This window comes from Leuresthes tenuis, unplaced genomic scaffold (genome assembly GCF_036924035.1).
Source record: "Leuresthes tenuis unplaced genomic scaffold, fLeuTen1.0.hap1 SCAF_28, whole genome shotgun sequence".
NCBI classification, from domain to species: domain Eukaryota; kingdom Metazoa; phylum Chordata; class Actinopteri; order Atheriniformes; family Atherinopsidae; genus Leuresthes; species Leuresthes tenuis.
In genome coordinates this window covers 85,001-103,043 of record NW_027325382.1, presented here as the reverse complement: position 1 = coordinate 103,043, position 18,043 = coordinate 85,001, and the positions used below count along the sequence as shown (strand labels likewise).

The window sequence follows — 18,043 nt, the reverse complement described above, 5'->3', positions numbered from 1 at the left end:
TCACACATTTCAGACTCAGATCACCTTTTCACAATCAGAATCAGAACAACACGTTTAAGGTTTTATTTAAAGAAAAAACACAGGATCCAACAGGCTGCAGATTGAAAATGATCAGAGATAAGGACAAACTGGAAAAATACGGAGTCTGACCCAAAGTTTATGAAGGTTGTACAGTTAATCATATCATTTGCATGTGGTGACATCACTGATGACATCACTGCGTGTTGGCGCCTTGGATTCCACAATTTATAATGAATATTGGATTCTGAACACATTTCCACATGATTTTATTTATTTTTTCCTTTTTTGAATTCACAAACACAACTATAATCTTATAATCTTTTTCATGCTTTTCTGTCATTTTATCCACATAAAATCATGAAATCACAGAGTTTAACCAGGCAGGGTTAGTGTAGAAATATTCCTATCACAGTTATCTTTCATTGGGATGTTTATGCTCGGTTCTCTGAACATCAGGGAGCTTTTCACTCTGCACACGCTCAGGAAAACTCTTCCTGCCTGTGGAAATACTGGAGATAGTTTCCAAAAAAGAAATAGAGACTAACTCTTTCCTGACTAAAGTTTAGTTGACTGTAAGTTTAAGCTTAGACAACATTTATTTCCAGCTTCCTCTGATTCAGTTACTAATGACTGATTTTTGATGAAATATGGGGCTTAACACAAGTATGACGCCTTAGATATTATATCAGCCCAATTAAAATACTTTATTAATCCCTGAGGGGAAATGTTAAATATAACAAAATAAAGTAAAATAAAAATGAGTTAACAGGGGATTGAAATCTTCAGATTGTGTTGAATTGGCAACAATTTTTAGCAGCTGTAAATGTCCGATTTCTTTAATATTCTAGTCTTATCTTAAATATTGGACATACAGTATATCAACAGTTTTATCAATAATTACATACATGCACGTTTCTTATGGAACATATGACTGTTCTTTTATTGCAGTCAACTTTTTATTGACTCCATTCTCATAATTGACACATGTTGGATAACCACAGCAGGACACTTCATGCAAGACAAGGTGTAGAAAACAGAGCCTCTCTCCCAGCCTCCACCCCCCCACTGACCCACCCTACCCCCCCACAACACCTTCTCTAGTCACTGTCTACTGGGGCTCTTTCTAGTTCTTGTTGTGTTGATGAGGTCATCATGTCTGAAATCTGATCTGCCGTTGCTCTCCACAGGTTGATAGAGTTTAGCTTTGGTTTTAATCCTTGCTGTGGAGAGCTCCAGCATCAGCACAGAAAGTATGCTAACCACGGCTGGATAGGATCGCTGAGCTGAGCTGAGCTGAGCTGAGCTGAGCTGAGCTGAGCTGAGCTGAGCTGAGCTGAGCTGAGCTGAGCTGAGCTGAGCTGAGCTGTCAGTTTCTGAGCTGCTGATAAACTATGACTGTTCTGATCAGTGAGTTATGAAAGAAAGTAACAAGAATGAGAACTTTTATTTTCACAGCAGACCCCCACCCCACCCTCCAGGGTGTATTACTGGTATCTGCAGCTCTTATCCAGCAGGGGGCGCCACACCGCAGAGATAACTGAGTTAAAGGTTCAATTATTGTTCATTATCAGTCAGACCTGAATCAATAATCAGATTAGCAACATTTTCACTGTGTTTTAGCACATTTGATTTGATTTATAGTGTTACTCTAAAATTGTACAAAAATCAATTAAAAACTAAGGCAACTTATCTAAAAATGTATTTATTTATTAATTCACTACTGGCTGGGAGCTTGTACTCTTTTGAAAAGGTGACCATTCAAAGTTATTCTTTCTTATTGTTTTATTCATATATGCTTTATATTTTCTCTTATTGAAGGCTGAAGCCAGGTATCTCATGACTTATGAGAAACTGCGGGAAACAAAGTTGTTAAATGCGCGCATTGTTTCGTTTTCATGCCCTCCTCAAAGCTCCAACTACAGCAGTCTGCTACTTTATGTGGATAAAAAGCATCTGACAGGACTTTCTATGATGAAATGGCTTTTATTCTGAAAGCATCAACCGGAACCTCCGTCACAGTCCCGTCTGTTTTGGAAGCGCTGATAGAAAACGGCGCCGCTGTTGTGATACTTTGAAAGGTCACCGGAAGTCGCCTCCCATCATTGCCGCTCGCTTTAACGGTTGCAGCCCTCCCGTGTCTGTCGACGTTGGGTCCTCCTCCAGCCTCCTTAAACTGCTCCACCACCGAACTAACGACGTTTTCGGGGTTCGGTCCGGAGCGTCCGGCCTTCCTGTGTTTGCTGGAGGATATTTATTTCCCTGTCGGAGCGTTTGGAACCGGAACCGAACACCAACGGAGCTGTATTTGGCTGCTTCGGTGGGCGGATAGAACGGAGGGAGGTATAGGGGCCTGGCAGCTCCGGAGAATCGGCTGGAAACGACGGAATTGATCATTTTCAGGTAAATTTGCCCAAATGCCATTACAGAATGTTACCTTTTCTGTCCGATAATGGACGCCGCCGTGTTACGTATCGTCCGGATGCGAAGGACGAAGTATGAACAGCGGCGTGTGGTGATGAACGCGAAGAGGAAACGGTAGCTGAAGAAGTCCATATTCTGCAGCTGCCTCCCGTTTAAACTGTGCAGCTGGTTCTGTTCTCACTGGCACACGTTTTAGAGGTAACATATCTATTCATCTCAGGTGTGTTTCCATGATGGAAGTAAAGTCAGCCAGGCAGAGGACGTGCACAGCACAGAGGAATAGGACTCAGGAATGCCTTAATAACACTCATATTGGATGTAAATTCTATGTAAAACCTGCAGTTTCAAGACATCTTCATGCGCCATATTTGCCTACAAGCATCATGTGGCACCAGACTGCTGAGACTTTCCTTCATTTAACCCAACAGCAGCTCTGTAAGCTCAAGAGTTTCATTCCTGGCTTCAGTAAAGTCATTTAGGATGAAATGAGCACGAAAAGTCCTTTTATTTCTTTATTTGAGTCAGTGTTTAAAGATGACCGGCAGGTAACATTTTTGGGATGTCTACCAGTTGCAGTGTGCATCCTTCATGAAGAACCTCCCTTAAAAAGGAGACATGTACATGTTTTTAGCTCAAATGTACTTAAATCAAACACATCAGTGATGCACGTGCACACATGCACACACATACGGGCCATTGGCTCCTTAAAAGCTAAAATAAGATGCTGAATAGCACCATAATAATGATTTTCTACCACTGACAGTCAGGCTGTTAGATTCCCTGTTTGACCTCATTTCCTCCTCATCTGGAACAACTGGCCACTCGATCTTTAGTGTTGACCCACATTCAGATGTTGGCTGTGGGACTGATGCACCCCCAGAGGACAAAGTAATTACCCTGACTGCCCCCCCCCCCCCATTTAGCAGAGCTTGTATTGATCTGCATTACGTATTCTCAGCAGGATGATGAGCGTTAGGCTGACACTCATTCTCACTCCTCTCTTTCTTATGAAATCTGAGGGTGATTAAAGTTTCTGTGGCTTCGGTTTGACTGATGGAACAAGAGTGAGTGTCAGATTATTCTGCTGTTCAGGTGGAGACTGAGCTGATCCAGAGTCCTGATCCAGATATCTACTGCAGCTTTGGTTCTGAACCATTAAAACTCCTGATCCAGCCTCATTTCTTCCAGACTTTCCTGGAACCTTTAAAGTGTCCTGATCAACAGTTCTGCAGCTTTCTTTAACCTTTAAAGTGTCCTGATCAACAGTTCTGCAGCTTTCTGAAACCTTTAAAGTGTCCTGATCAATAGTTCTGCAGCTTTCTGAAACCTTTAAAGTGTCCTGATCAATAGTTCTGCAGCTTTCTGTAACCTTTAAAGTGTCCTGATCAATAGTTCTGCAGCTTTCTGAAACCTTTAAAGTGTCCTGATCAATAGTTCTGCAGCTTTCTGAAACCTTTAAAGTGTCCTGATCAACAGTTCTGCAGCTTTCTGAAACCTTTAAAGTGTCCTGATCAACAGTTCTGCAGCTTTCTGAAACCTTTAAAGTGTCCTGATCAATAGTTCTGCAGCTTTCTGAAACCTTTAAAGTGTCCTGATCAATAGTTCTGCAGCTTTCTGAAACCTTTAAAGTGTCCTGATCAATAGTTCTGCAGCTTTCTATAACCTTTAAAGTGTCCTGATCAACAGTTCTGCAGCTTTCTGAAACCTTTAAAGTGTCCTGATCAATAGTTCTGCAGCTTTCTGAAACCTTTAAAGTGTCCTGATCAATAGTTCTGCAGCTTTCTGTAACCTTTAAAGTGTCCTGATCAATAGTTCTGCAGCTTTCTGAAACCTTTAAAGTGTCCTGATCAATAGTTCTGCAGCTTTCTGAAACCTTTAAAGTGTCCTGATCAATAGTTCTGCAGCTTTCTGAAACCTTTAAAGTGTCCTGATCAATAGTTCTGCAGCTTTCTGAAACCTTTAAAGTGTCCTGATCAATAGTTCTGCAGCTTTCTGAAACCTTTAAAGTGTCCTGATCAACAGTTCTGCAGCTTTCTGTAACCTTTAAAGTGTCCTGATCAATAGTTCTGCAGCTTTCTGTAACCTTTAAAGTGTCCTGATCAATAGTTCTGCAGCTTTCTGTAACCTTTAAAGTGTCCTGATCAATAGTTCTGCAGCTTTCTGTAACCTTTAAAGTGTCCTGATCAACAGTTCTGCAGCTTTCTGTAACCTTTAAAGTGTCCTGATCAACAGTTCTGCAGCTTTCTGAAACCTTTAAAGTGTCCTGATCAATAGTTCTGCAGCTTTCTGAAACCTTTAAAGTGTCCTGATCAACAGTTCTGCAGCTTTCTGTAACCTTTAAAGTGTCCTGATCAATAGTTCTGCAGCTTTCTGTAACCTTTAAAGTGTCCTGATCAATAGTTCTGCAGCTTTCTGTAACCTTTAAAGTGTCCTGATCAATAGTTCTGCAGCTTTCTGAAACCTTTAAAGTGTCCTGATCAATAGTTCTGCAGCTTTCTGAAACCTTTAAAGTGTCCTGATCAACAGTTCTGCAGCTTTCTGAAACCTTTAAAGTGTCCTGATCAACAGTTCTGCAGCTTTCTGAAACCTTTAAAGTGTCCTGATCAATAGTTCTGCAGCTTTCTGAAACCTTTAAAGTGTCCTGATCAATAGTTCTGCAGCTTTCTGAAACCTTTAAAGTGTCCTGATCAATAGTTCTGCAGCTTTCTATAACCTTTAAAGTGTCCTGATCAACAGTTCTGCAGCTTTCTGAAACCTTTAAAGTGTCCTGATCAATAGTTCTGCAGCTTTCTGAAACCTTTAAAGTGTCCTGATCAATAGTTCTGCAGCTTTCTGTAACCTTTAAAGTGTCCTGATCAATAGTTCTGCAGCTTTCTGAAACCTTTAAAGTGTCCTGATCAATAGTTCTGCAGCTTTCTGAAACCTTTAAAGTGTCCTGATCAATAGTTCTGCAGCTTTCTGAAACCTTTAAAGTGTCCTGATCAATAGTTCTACAGCTTTCTGAAACCTTTAAAGTGTCCTGATCAATAGTTCTGCAGCTTTCTGTAACCTTTAAAGTGTCCTGATCAATAGTTCTGCAGCTTTCTGAAACCTTTAAAGTGTCCTGATCAATAGTTCTGCAGCTTTCTGAAACCTTTAAAGTGTCCTGATCAATAGTTCTGCAGCTTTCTGAAACCTTTAAAGTGTCCTGATCAATAGTTCTGCAGCTTTCTGAAACATTTAAAGTGTCCTGATCAACAGTTCTACAGCTTTCTGAAACATTTAAAGTGTCCTGATCAACAGTTCTGCAGCTTTCTGAAACATTTAAAGTGTCCTGATCAACAGTTCTACAGCTTTCTGAAACCTTTAAAGTGTCCTGATCAATAGTTCTGCAGCTTTCTGAAACCTTTAAAGTGTCCTGATCAACAGTTCTGCAGCTTTCTGAAACCTTTAAAGTGTCCTGATCAATAGTTCTGCAGCTTTCTGAAACCTTTAAAGTGTCCTGATCAATAGTTCTGCAGCTTTCTGAAACCTTTAAAGTGTCCTGATCAATAGTTCTACAGCTTTCTGAAACCTTTAAAGTGTCCTGATCAATAGTTCTGCAGCTTTCTGTAACCTTTAAAGTGTCCTGATCAATAGTTCTGCAGCTTTCTGAAACCTTTAAAGTGTCCTGATCAATAGTTCTGCAGCTTTCTGAAACCTTTAAAGTGTCCTGATCAATAGTTCTGCAGCTTTCTGAAACCTTTAAAGTGTCCTGATCAATAGTTCTGCAGCTTTCTGAAACCTTTAAAGTGTCCTGATCAACAGTTCTGCAGCTTTCTGAAACCTTTAAAGTGTCCTGATCAATAGTTCTGCAGCTTTCTGAAACCTTTAAAGTGTCCTGATCAACAGTTCTGCAGCTTTCTGTAACCTTTAAAGTGTCCTGATCAATAGTTCTGCAGCTTTCTGTAACCTTTAAAGTGTCCTGATCAATAGTTCTGCAGCTTTCTGTAACCTTTAAAGTGTCCTGATCAATAGTTCTGCAGCTTTCTGTAACCTTTAAAGTGTCCTGATCAACAGTTCTGCAGCTTTCTGTAACCTTTAAAGTGTCCTGATCAACAGTTCTGCAGCTTTCTGAAACCTTTAAAGTGTCCTGATCAATAGTTCTGCAGCTTTCTGAAACCTTTAAAGTGTCCTGATCAACAGTTCTGCAGCTTTCTGTAACCTTTAAAGTGTCCTGATCAATAGTTCTGCAGCTTTCTGAAACCTTTAAAGTGTCCTGATCAATAGTTCTGCAGCTTTCTGAAGCTTTAAAGTGTCCTGATCAACAGTTCTGCAGCTTTCTGAAACCTTTAAAGTGTCCTGATCAATAGTTCTGCAGCTTTCTGAAACCTTTAAAGTGTCCTGATCAACAGTTCTGCAGCTTTCTGAAGCTTTAAAGTGTCCTGATCAATAGTTCTGCAGCTTTCTGAAACCTTTAAAGTGTCCTGATCAATAGTTCTGCAGCTTTCTGAAACCTTTAAAGTGTCCTGATCAATAGTTCTGCAGCTTTCTGAAGCTTTAAAGTGTCCTGATCAATAGTTCTGCAGCTTTCTGAAGCTTTAAAGTGTCCTGATCAATAGTTCTGCAGCTTTCTGAAACCTTTAAAGTGTCCTGATCAACAGTTCTGCAGCTTTCTGAAACCTTTAAAGTGTCCTGATCAACAGTTCTGCAGCTTTCTGAAACCTTTAAAGTGTCCTGATCAATAGTTCTGCAGCTTTCTGAAACCTTTAAAGTGTCCTGATCAATAGTTCTGCAGCTTTCTGAAACCTTTAAAGTGTCCTGATCAATAGTTCTGCAGCTTTCTATAACCTTTAAAGTGTCCTGATCAACAGTTCTGCAGCTTTCTGAAACCTTTAAAGTGTCCTGATCAATAGTTCTGCAGCTTTCTGAAACCTTTAAAGTGTCCTGATCAATAGTTCTGCAGCTTTCTGTAACCTTTAAAGTGTCCTGATCAATAGTTCTGCAGCTTTCTGAAACCTTTAAAGTGTCCTGATCAATAGTTCTGCAGCTTTCTGAAACCTTTAAAGTGTCCTGATCAATAGTTCTGCAGCTTTCTGAAACCTTTAAAGTGTCCTGATCAATAGTTCTACAGCTTTCTGAAACCTTTAAAGTGTCCTGATCAATAGTTCTGCAGCTTTCTGTAACCTTTAAAGTGTCCTGATCAATAGTTCTGCAGCTTTCTGAAACCTTTAAAGTGTCCTGATCAATAGTTCTGCAGCTTTCTGAAACCTTTAAAGTGTCCTGATCAATAGTTCTGCAGCTTTCTGAAACCTTTAAAGTGTCCTGATCAATAGTTCTGCAGCTTTCTGAAACATTTAAAGTGTCCTGATCAACAGTTCTACAGCTTTCTGAAACATTTAAAGTGTCCTGATCAACAGTTCTGCAGCTTTCTGAAACATTTAAAGTGTCCTGATCAACAGTTCTACAGCTTTCTGAAACCTTTAAAGTGTCCTGATCAATAGTTCTGCAGCTTTCTGAAACCTTTAAAGTGTCCTGATCAACAGTTCTGCAGCTTTCTGAAACCTTTAAAGTGTCCTGATCAATAGTTCTGCAGCTTTCTGAAACCTTTAAAGTGTCCTGATCAATAGTTCTGCAGCTTTCTGAAACCTTTAAAGTGTCCTGATCAATAGTTCTACAGCTTTCTGAAACCTTTAAAGTGTCCTGATCAATAGTTCTGCAGCTTTCTGTAACCTTTAAAGTGTCCTGATCAATAGTTCTGCAGCTTTCTGAAACCTTTAAAGTGTCCTGATCAATAGTTCTGCAGCTTTCTGAAACCTTTAAAGTGTCCTGATCAATAGTTCTGCAGCTTTCTGAAACCTTTAAAGTGTCCTGATCAATAGTTCTGCAGCTTTCTGAAACCTTTAAAGTGTCCTGATCAACAGTTCTGCAGCTTTCTGAAACCTTTAAAGTGTCCTGATCAATAGTTCTGCAGCTTTCTGAAACCTTTAAAGTGTCCTGATCAACAGTTCTGCAGCTTTCTGTAACCTTTAAAGTGTCCTGATCAATAGTTCTGCAGCTTTCTGTAACCTTTAAAGTGTCCTGATCAATAGTTCTGCAGCTTTCTGTAACCTTTAAAGTGTCCTGATCAATAGTTCTGCAGCTTTCTGTAACCTTTAAAGTGTCCTGATCAACAGTTCTGCAGCTTTCTGTAACCTTTAAAGTGTCCTGATCAACAGTTCTGCAGCTTTCTGAAACCTTTAAAGTGTCCTGATCAATAGTTCTGCAGCTTTCTGAAACCTTTAAAGTGTCCTGATCAACAGTTCTGCAGCTTTCTGTAACCTTTAAAGTGTCCTGATCAATAGTTCTGCAGCTTTCTGAAACCTTTAAAGTGTCCTGATCAATAGTTCTGCAGCTTTCTGAAGCTTTAAAGTGTCCTGATCAACAGTTCTGCAGCTTTCTGAAACCTTTAAAGTGTCCTGATCAATAGTTCTGCAGCTTTCTGAAACCTTTAAAGTGTCCTGATCAACAGTTCTGCAGCTTTCTGAAGCTTTAAAGTGTCCTGATCAATAGTTCTGCAGCTTTCTGAAACCTTTAAAGTGTCCTGATCAATAGTTCTGCAGCTTTCTGAAACCTTTAAAGTGTCCTGATCAATAGTTCTGCAGCTTTCTGAAACCTTTAAAGTGTCCTGATCAATAGTTCTGCAGCTTTCTGAAGCTCTTCCACAGTTTTTCTTTGGACATTTTCTGCTTTTTCCCTCATCATTTTAAACCACTTAACTCTGACCTTTGACCCATTCAGGCAGGAAAAAGGCTCCTAACTCAAGGGATGAACCAGTGTTGTGTCGACACAGAACAGACAACTTAGCAAAGAAGCCATTTTAAACTGGATCTTTAGGCTCTTTGTTACCAGCAGCTTGTCACAAAGACACATCATTTGTTCCCATTTCTTTAGCTGCATCTATGAAAAACAGCAAAGAAAACACAGTTTGACAGACAGAAAATAGGATTTCTGCAGCAACAAGGTGATTCCCAAAGAGCTATTAGCTGAAAACTTGGCATATCTCAGCATGGTGTGCAGTGTGTCCTTAAAACATTTGAGGAAACTGGACAAGTGGAGGACAAAAGAAGAAGTGTCAGGGGGGGGGAACGCTGAAGCCCATGTCTGACCTGCGTTACTCACCAGCTGTTTGGGGTCAGAGGTGACAAACAATAAACTGGAATGTTTGATTTAGATTTTAACCTGAGGGGGGGGGGGGGGTCTCAGAGAAAGATGTTCATAACAGAATGGACTTTTTGTGGGACCTGACTAATTCCTGGGCTGAGTGAGTTCAGTTGAACACACAGATCCATATGAGAAAGTTATGTGAGGAATGTGAATTGTTGTGAGTTCATTGTGTCCCTCTTTCTCTCTCTCACACACACACACACGTGCACACACGTGCACACACACGTGCACGCACACGTGCACGCACACAAAGACTTGGTTAAAAGAATGACATCATCAACATAAAAATGTGTGTGTGTGATTTTATTGTAGAATAAAGCCACCTCATCATGTTTGTTGGTGCACCTCGTCCTGTGTGTCTGTCTGTGTGTGTCTCTGTGAGTGTGTGTGTGTGTGTGTGTGCGTGTGTGTGTGTGTGTGTGTGTGTGTGTGTGTCTGTGTGTCTGTGTGTGTGCGTGTGATTAAGCCAGTTTGAATGGCTGATAATCTGGAGATGAGTCGTTGTTAGAGCAGCAGCAGACAGGGATTACACACATGGAGGTTTCTTGTTAAAGTAAAGAATGAGCTTTTTATTCATGTGGCAGCGCTCATGGTGAACTCTGCGGTGTCCTCTCACAGTGAAGTGCTAACCCCCCATTTGCCCTCATATATAACTGAAAACATCCCTTTTTAGTCGGTGTTGCTCAGGTTCCTCCCTGAAACACTGGCCAACAAAGCCAAGAAAAGAACCTGAAACCGATGTGGAGTCACTTGTTGTTTTGCTGTTATCCTGCATCAGATACATCTGGAGCTTCAACACACTGCCTTTAAAGAGAACATCTGGACCAGGATCAATCAGAAAACCATACAGGTGCAGCCTGTAGTGCTTCCACACTGTCAGAATCACAACTAACATCTGAAATAATGTGGATCTCATCAGAGGAAGAACCGTTGGACCACAGTCCAGTGGTGGCACCACAGATCTGATAAGCAGCTAACACCAGAAACAGCTTGGCCACAGCCCAGCGAGGTCAAAGGTCACTGCAGCATCTACTGTCCCGTTTTTCTTTTTTAATGAAGATTTCCAGTGTGACAGCGTGGCGAGGGAAGGCTTTCGTGACAGGAAGCTTCCGTTAGAGCGGAGGCCAACAGAACGTCAGCTCATCAAAGTTCAGACTGATGGGAAACAAGAACCTTCAAACGCATTTGGTTTCCTTGGTTTTTCATCTGATAGATGGAGCTGCACAGCTTGTTTTCATTTGGAAAGAGTCGGGCTGCACAGTGGTTGGTGGTCAGCAGAGGTTCCAGGTTCGATTCCTGACCGGTTCTGTCTGTGTCCAGGTGACCCCGCCCAATGACAGCTGGGATAGGCTCCAGCCCCCCCACGACCCTACATTAGATTAAGCAGCTATAGAAAGTGGATGGATGAATGAAATTTACCGTTAAAATGTCTGCAGACGCCTCCTCTAAGGAGTCTGTAGTAAACTTACTTTTCATAGAGGATAAAGTCATGAACTGAGCCAACGTTTTGGAGTCGTTGGATTGGCAGCACTTTGGTTGGAAAGTGACAGACCGCTGTGATGTTATACAGTGTGAAAAACTGTAAAAACTACCACCATATGGTAGCTTAGCATCAGCTGAACTTACAGAAAGCACCCTGCAGGCTTTAAAAGATTCCAGCTCCTCTCTCTACGGTCCGGTCCTGCACACTTTGAGGAGTTACACTTTATTGGCAGATTAAATTTGTAATATGAAAACTGGCTTTATTAATAGTTGTTAGATTATGTGTTATGTTCATGTTTCCATTAATCATTCTAAGGCCACATCCTACACAGCCTTCACCATCTGCTGCTTCTCAGTCACTTTTAACAATGAAATGATTCTGTCTGCACTTATATTTGAGTTATTTGAACTAAATTCACTGTAAACTTTAGTCTTTTGTCATCAGGAATCAAAGTCCAGACAAACTGTGGGATTATTCTCACCATATCCTCTTCTTCTTCTGCCGGGTTCTTTTTTGAATCCCTGAAGGGAGTCTGTAATCACCCCGCTTTCTTCCTGAAGGGTTAATCACCAGCTCCCAGACGAGCGTTATCTGCAATCAGTGCCAATAAAGTGCATCAAAAGTTCACAGCTTTGAAAAGTGCTCTGCAGACTCCTGACGCCCAGAGGGAGAATAGTCGGGCCTTGTTGCTGTTTAATGCAGCCATCTCTAATTAATTCTCCCGGAGATTCATATAGCTTCTGTTATTTGTCAGGCTGGTGCCTCATTCATCATCATCTGAGCGGTCAGCTGAATGTCTCCAGGGATGCTTGGAAGCTCTCTGGTAATCAGCTCTGTGGTGAATGAGCGCAGATCGATGCCACGGCTCCACAGACTCCTCACAAAGCGTTACGGCAAACCTTCGTATTATCTGCCTGCATCAGCTGTGGCAAGAAATGAAACAGCTGTTCCATCAAGAAGAAGAAGAAGAAGAAGAAGCTTTGGCAGCGCCTCTTATAGCAGCTAAAATGTCACAAGCATAGAACGTAATACAAGGAATAAATATCAAAGTTAAAAATGTTCTATATGAATAATGGTAATTAGCCAAATTCTTCAGGTTCCTTTAAAGAACCAACTGGAAAAGTAATATTTTGTCCTCAGCGTTGGTTTCTCACTGAACACAGAACTTCTGTTGGATCACAGAACCTCAAAGAACCTCAAATACTTTCCTTTTTTAGGCAAAACAAACAAAAGATGAACATTTGTTTGTTTTTTGATGCATAAGACAGGAGGAAAGGGTTATTTTTCCTGGTAAAAGAAGCGCTGCTTGGACGTCTTTTATGAGTTTTCTGCACAAAGGGTTGGGGTTAGCTAACCCTAGCTGACTTTGTTTCACTCCACATCTCTGCAGTCTGGGCGTTCGGTGGAGAAACTCTTTGTTTGTGAGCTTGGACTTTAGGCCAAAGTGAGAGCCCTAAAACTCTGACCGTTAGAAATGAAACGTTTGTTTTTCGGTGCAGATTTCGAGCAGCCACAGCAGCAGAAGTACAGAAAGCATCTTCGTTTTGTCCAGAAATGTCTGATGTGATGAATTTAGGGAAAATATTGAGTCTCCCTCCCAGGCTGGGGCGTCCCACCTGGCCTGGCCCCTTGATAGGATGATGGGGAAGAGTCCAGTCACCCCCCCACCCCCTGATTGGAGGTGGGTCCATCTTTGGGAATGTCGGGGCGTGAGACAGATGAGGTGAAGGTGATGATCATAGCGGGGGGGTTAAAGGCCTGTTGGTCACTCGTGAAAGATGAGCTGATATGTCTTTGTGGTCCCGCTGGTTGGTTGGTTTGCTGTTGGGTGGGGGTGCCTGTTCCCTCTGTTCCAGTGCAGCAGAATAAAAGCCATCTCCGGTGGAAGTGGAGCTCTTTAGTTTAGCGCCTCTCTCCGGTGGAAGTGGAGCTCTTTAGTTTAGCGCCTCTCTCCGGTGGAAGTGGAGCTCTTTAGTTTAGCGCCTCTCTCCGGTGGAAGTGGAGCTCTTTAGTTTAGCGTCTCTCTCCGGTGGAAGTGGAGCTCTTTAGTTTAGCGCCTCTCTCCGGTGGAAGTGGAGCTCTTTAGTTTAGCGCCTCTCTCCGGTGGAAGTGGAGCTCTTTAGTTTAGCGCCTCTCTCCTGTGGAAGTGGAGCTCTTTAGTTTAGCGCCTCTCTCCGGTGGAAGTGGAGCTCTTTAGTTTAGCGCCTCTCTCCTGTGGAAGTGGAGCTCTTTAGTTTAGCGCCTCTCTCCTGTGGAAGTGGAGCTCTTTAGTTTAGCGCCTCTCTCCGGTGGAAGTGGAGCTCTTTAGTTTAGCGCCTCTCTCCGGTGGAAGTGGAGCTCTTTAGTTTAGCGCCTCTCTCCTGTGGAAGTGGAGCTCTTTAGTTTAGCGCCTCTCTCCTGTGGAAGTGGAGCTCTTTAGTTTAGCGCCTCTCTCCGGTGGAAGTGGAGCTCTTTAGTTTAGCGCCTCTCTCCGGTGGAAGTGGAGCTCTTTAGTTTAGCGCCTCTCTCCTGTGGAAGTGGAGCTCTTTAGTTTAGCGCCTCTCTCCGGTGGAAGTGGAGCTCTTTAGTTTAGCGCCTCTCTCCGGTGGAAGTGGAGCTCTTTAGTTTAGCGCCTCTCTCCGGTGGAAGTGGAGCTCTTTAGTTTAGCGCCTCTCTCCTGTGGAAGTGGAGCTCTTTAGTTTAGCGCCTCTCTCCTGTGGAAGTGGAGCTCTTTAGTTTAGCGCCTCTCTCCGGTGGAAGTGGAGCTCTTTAGTTTAGCGCCTCTCTCCGGTGGAAGTGGAGCTCTTTAGTTTAGCGCCTCTCTCCTGTGGAAGTGGAGCTCTTTAGTTTAGCGCCTCTCTCCTGTGGAAGTGGAGCTCTTTAGTTTAGCGCCTCTCTCCGGTGGAAGTGGAGCTCTTTAGTTTAGCGCCTCTCTCCTGTGGAAGTGGAGCTCTTTAGTTTAGCGCCTCTCTCCGGTGGAAGTGGAGCTCTTTAGTTTAGCGCCTCTCTCCGGTGGAAGTGGAGCTCTTTAGTTTAGCGCCTCTCTCCTGTGGAAGTGGAGCTCTTTAGTTTAGCGCCTCTCTCCGGTGGAAGTGGAGCTCTTTAGTTTAGCGCCTCTCTCCGGTGGAAGTGGAGCTCTTTAGTTTAGCGCCTCTCTCCGGTGGAAGTGGAGCTCTTTAGTTTAGCGCCTCTCTCCGGTGGAAGTGGAGCTCTTTAGTTTAGCGCCTCTCTCCGGTGGAAGTGGAGCTCTTTAGTTTAGCGCCTCTCTCCTGTGGAAGTGGAGCTCTTTAGTTTAGCGCCTCTCTCCGGTGGAAGTGGAGCTCTTTAGTTTAGCGCCTCTCTCCTGTGGAAGTGGAGCTCTTTAGTTTAGCGCCTCTCTCCGGTGGAAGTGGAGCTCTTTAGTTTAGCGCCTCTCTCCGGTGGAAGTGGAGCTCTTTAGTTTAGCGCCTCTCTCCGGTGGAAGTGGAGCTCTTTAGTTTAGCGCCTCTCTCCTGTGGAAGTGGAGCTCTTTAGTTTAGCGTCTCTCTCCTGTGGAAGTGGAGCTCTTTAGTTTAGCGTCTCTCTCCTGTGGAAGTGGAGCTCTTTAGTTTAGCGCCTCTCTCCGGTGGAAGTGGAGCTCTTTAGTTTAGCGTCTCTCTCCTGTGGAAGTGGAGCTCTTTAGTTTAGCGCCTCTCTCCGGTGGAAGTGGAGCTCTTTAGTTTAGCGCCTCTCTCCTGTGGAAGTGGAGCTCTTTAGTTTAGCGCCTCTCTCCGGTGGAAGTGGAGCTCTTTAGTTTAGCGCCTCTCTCCTGTGGAAGTGGAGCTCTTTAGTTTAGCGTCTCTCTCCTGTGGAAGTGGAGCTCTTTAGTTTAGCGCCTCTCTCCGGTGGAAGTGGAGCTCTTTAGTTTAGCGTCTCTCTCCTGTGGAAGTGGAGCTCTTTAGTTTAGCGCCTCTCTCCGGTGGAAGTGGAGCTCTTTAGTTTAGCGCCTCTCTCCGGTGGAAGTGGAGCTCTTTAGTTTAGCGCCTCTCTCCTGTGGAAGTGGAGCTCTTTAGTTTAGCGCCTCTCTCCGGTGGAAGTGGAGCTCTTTAGTTTAGCGCCTCTCTCCTGTGGAAGTGGAGCTCTTTAGTTTAGCGCCTCTCTCCGGTGGAAGTGGAGCTCTTTAGTTTAGCGCCTCTCTCCTGTGGAAGTGGAGCTCTTTAGTTTAGCGCCTCTCTCCGGTGGAAGTGGAGCTCTTTAGTTTAGCGCCTCTCTCCGGTGGAAGTGGAGCTCTTTAGTTTAGCGCCTCTCTCCTGTGGAAGTGGAGCTCTTTAGTTTAGCGCCTCTCTCCGGTGGAAGTGGAGCTCTTTAGTTTAGCGCCTCTCTCCTGTGGAAGTGGAGCTCTTTAGTTTAGCGCCTCTCTCCGGTGGAAGTGGAGCTCTTTAGTTTAGCGCCTCTCTCCTGTGGAAGTGGAGCTCTTTAGTTTAGCGCCTCTCTCCTGTGGAAGTGGAGCTCTTTAGTTTAGCGCCTCTCTCCGGTGGAAGTGGAGCTCTTTAGTTTAGCGCCTCTCTCCGGTGGAAGTGGAGCTCTTTAGTTTAGCGCCTCTCTCCGGTGGAAGTGGAGCTCTTTAGTTTAGCGCCTCTCTCCTGTGGAAGTGGAGCTCTTTAGTTTAGCGCCTCTCTCCGGTGGAAGTGGAGCTCTTTAGTTTAGCGCCTCTCTCCTGTGGAAGTGGAGCTCTTTAGTTTAGCGCCTCTCTCCTGTGGAAGTGGAGCTCTTTAGTTTAGCGCCTCTCTCCTGTGGAAGTGGAGCTCTTTAGTTTAGCGCCTCTCTCCGGTGGAAGTGGAGCTCTTTAGTTTAGCGCCTCTCTCCGGTGGAAGTGGAGCTCTTTAGTTTAGCGTCTCTCTCCGGTGGAAGTGGAGCTCTTTAGTTTAGCGCCTCTCTCCGGTGGAAGTGGAGCTCTTTAGTTTAGCGCCTCTCTCCGGTGGAAGTGGAGCTCTTTAGTTTAGCGTCTCTCTCCGGTGGAAGTGGAGCTCTTTAGTTTAGCGCCTCTCTCCGGTGGAAGTGGAGCTCTTTAGTTTAGCGCCTCTCTCCGGTGGAAGTGGAGCTCTTTAGTTTAGCGCCTCTCTCCTGTGGAAGTGGAGCTCTTTAGTTTAGCGCCTCTCTCCTGTGGAAGTGGAGCTCTTTAGTTTAGCGTCTCTCTCCGGTGGAAGTGGAGCTCTTTAGTTTAGCGCCTCTCTCCGGTGGAAGTGGAGCTCTTTAGTTTAGCGTCTCTCTCCGGTGGAAGTGGAGCTCTTTAGTTTAGCGCCTCTCTCCTGTTGGAAGTGGAGCTCTTTAGTTTAGCGCCTCTCTCCTGTTGGAAGTGGAGCTCTTTAGTTTAGCGCCTCTCTCCGGTGGAAGTGGAGCTCTTTAGTTTAGCGCCTCTCTCCGGTGGAAGTGGAGCTCTTTAGTTTAGCGCCTCTCTCCTGTGGAAGTGGAGCTCTTTAGTTTAGCGCCTCTCTCCGGTGGAAGTGGAGCTCTTTAGTTTAGCGCCTCTCTCCGGTGGAAGTGGAGCTCTTTAGTTTAGCGCCTCTCTCCTGTGGAAGTGGAGCTCTTTAGTTTAGCGCCTCTCTCCGGTGGAAGTGGAGCTCTTTAGTTTAGCGCCTCTCTCCGGTGGAAGTGGAGCTCTTTAGTTTAGCGCCTCTCTCCGGTGGAAGTGGAGCTCTTTAGTTTAGCGCCTCTCTCCTGTGGAAGTGGAGCTCTTTAGTTTAGCGTCTCTCTCCGGTGGAAGTGGAGCTCTTTAGTTTAGCGCCTCTCTCCGGTGGAAGTGGAGCTCTTTAGTTTAGCGCCTCTCTCCGGTGGAAGTGGAGCTCTTTAGTTTAGCGCCTCTCTCCGGTGGAAGTGGAGCTCTTTAGTTTAGCGCCTCTCTCCGGTGGAAGTGGAGCTCTTTAGTTTAGCGCCTCTCTCCGGTGGAAGTGGAGCTCTTTAGTTTAGCGCCTCTCTCCTGTGGAAGTGGAGCTCTTTAGTTTAGCGCCTCTCTCCGGTGGAAGTGGAGCTCTTTAGTTTAGCGCCTCTCTCCGGTGGAAGTGGAGCTCTTTAGTTTAGCGCCTCTCTCCGGTGGAAGTGGAGCTCTTTAGTTTAGCGTCTCTCTCCTGTGGAAGTGGAGCTCTTTAGTTTAGCGCCTCTCTCCGGTGGAAGTGGAGCTCTTTAGTTTAGCGTCTCTCTCCTGTTGGAAGTGGAGCTCTTTAGTTTAGCGTCTCTCTCCGGTGGAAGTGGAGCTCTTTAGTTTAGCGCCTCTCTCCGGTGGAAGTGGAGCTCTTTAGTTTAGCGCCTCTCTCCTGTGGAAGTGGAGCTCTTTAGTTTAGCGCCTCTCTCCGGTGGAAGTGGAGCTCTTTAGTTTAGCGCCTCTCTCCGGTGGAATGTGCTCTCTCCAGCTGCGTGTTTGAATGACCTCCCAAGCATCCAGACAGGAAAACGGAAGCTGCTCATTAACTGCGGCTGATGTGAGGCGCGCTCAGACAGACAAACATCACGTAACAAACAGGTCGGGGGGGCGTTCAGGTGCTCCATCACCTTCTGATGGCGTCATAAGTGATTACTCCTGAGGGCCTCTGCATTACGTGCACATGCCTCAGCAAGCCTTGGAGAGGCTGACTCCAGACCTCTGTAGCCTCAGAATGTATTCAGCTGCGTCAGAGGCAGAGGTTAAAGGTTAAAGGTGTGCTTGGTTTGGGTTTTCATCACGACTAAATGGTGGAAAATCACCTGTTCATGCAGGCAAGCTGCAGAGATGGAAGGGATTCGTGTGGAGTTAACACCACCTGCTACAGTGAGCTGTAAAGCAGCCTGAACATAAAGATGAGCTGCATTTTATGAGCTCTGATGAACACGAGAGCAGCGTGGAAACCTGAGGAATGATTGTTAGGATACAGACGTCGCTCAACTCGACCCAAGGGATGAGACATCATTCTTCCTCGAGTTATTCCTGCAACTGCTGTTCTGATGGCGTTGGGGTAGAGAATATTGGAGAGCTGGTTACTTTAA

The 18,043-nt window shown here is 44.5% G+C and overlaps 1 protein-coding gene across 1 annotated transcript in view; it reads left to right on the top strand.

Moving 5' to 3' along the window:
• The first annotated feature begins 2,110 nt into the window (after positions 1 to 2,110).
• cdk17 (cyclin dependent kinase 17) overlaps positions 2,111 to 18,043 on the top strand; it is a 56,446-nt gene continuing 40,513 nt past the window's right edge. The window contains exon 1 of the mRNA XM_072379101.1: positions 2,111 to 2,421. The gene's annotated coding sequence lies outside the window, so the exon portion shown is untranslated. The remainder of the gene's footprint in view (positions 2,422 to 18,043) is intronic.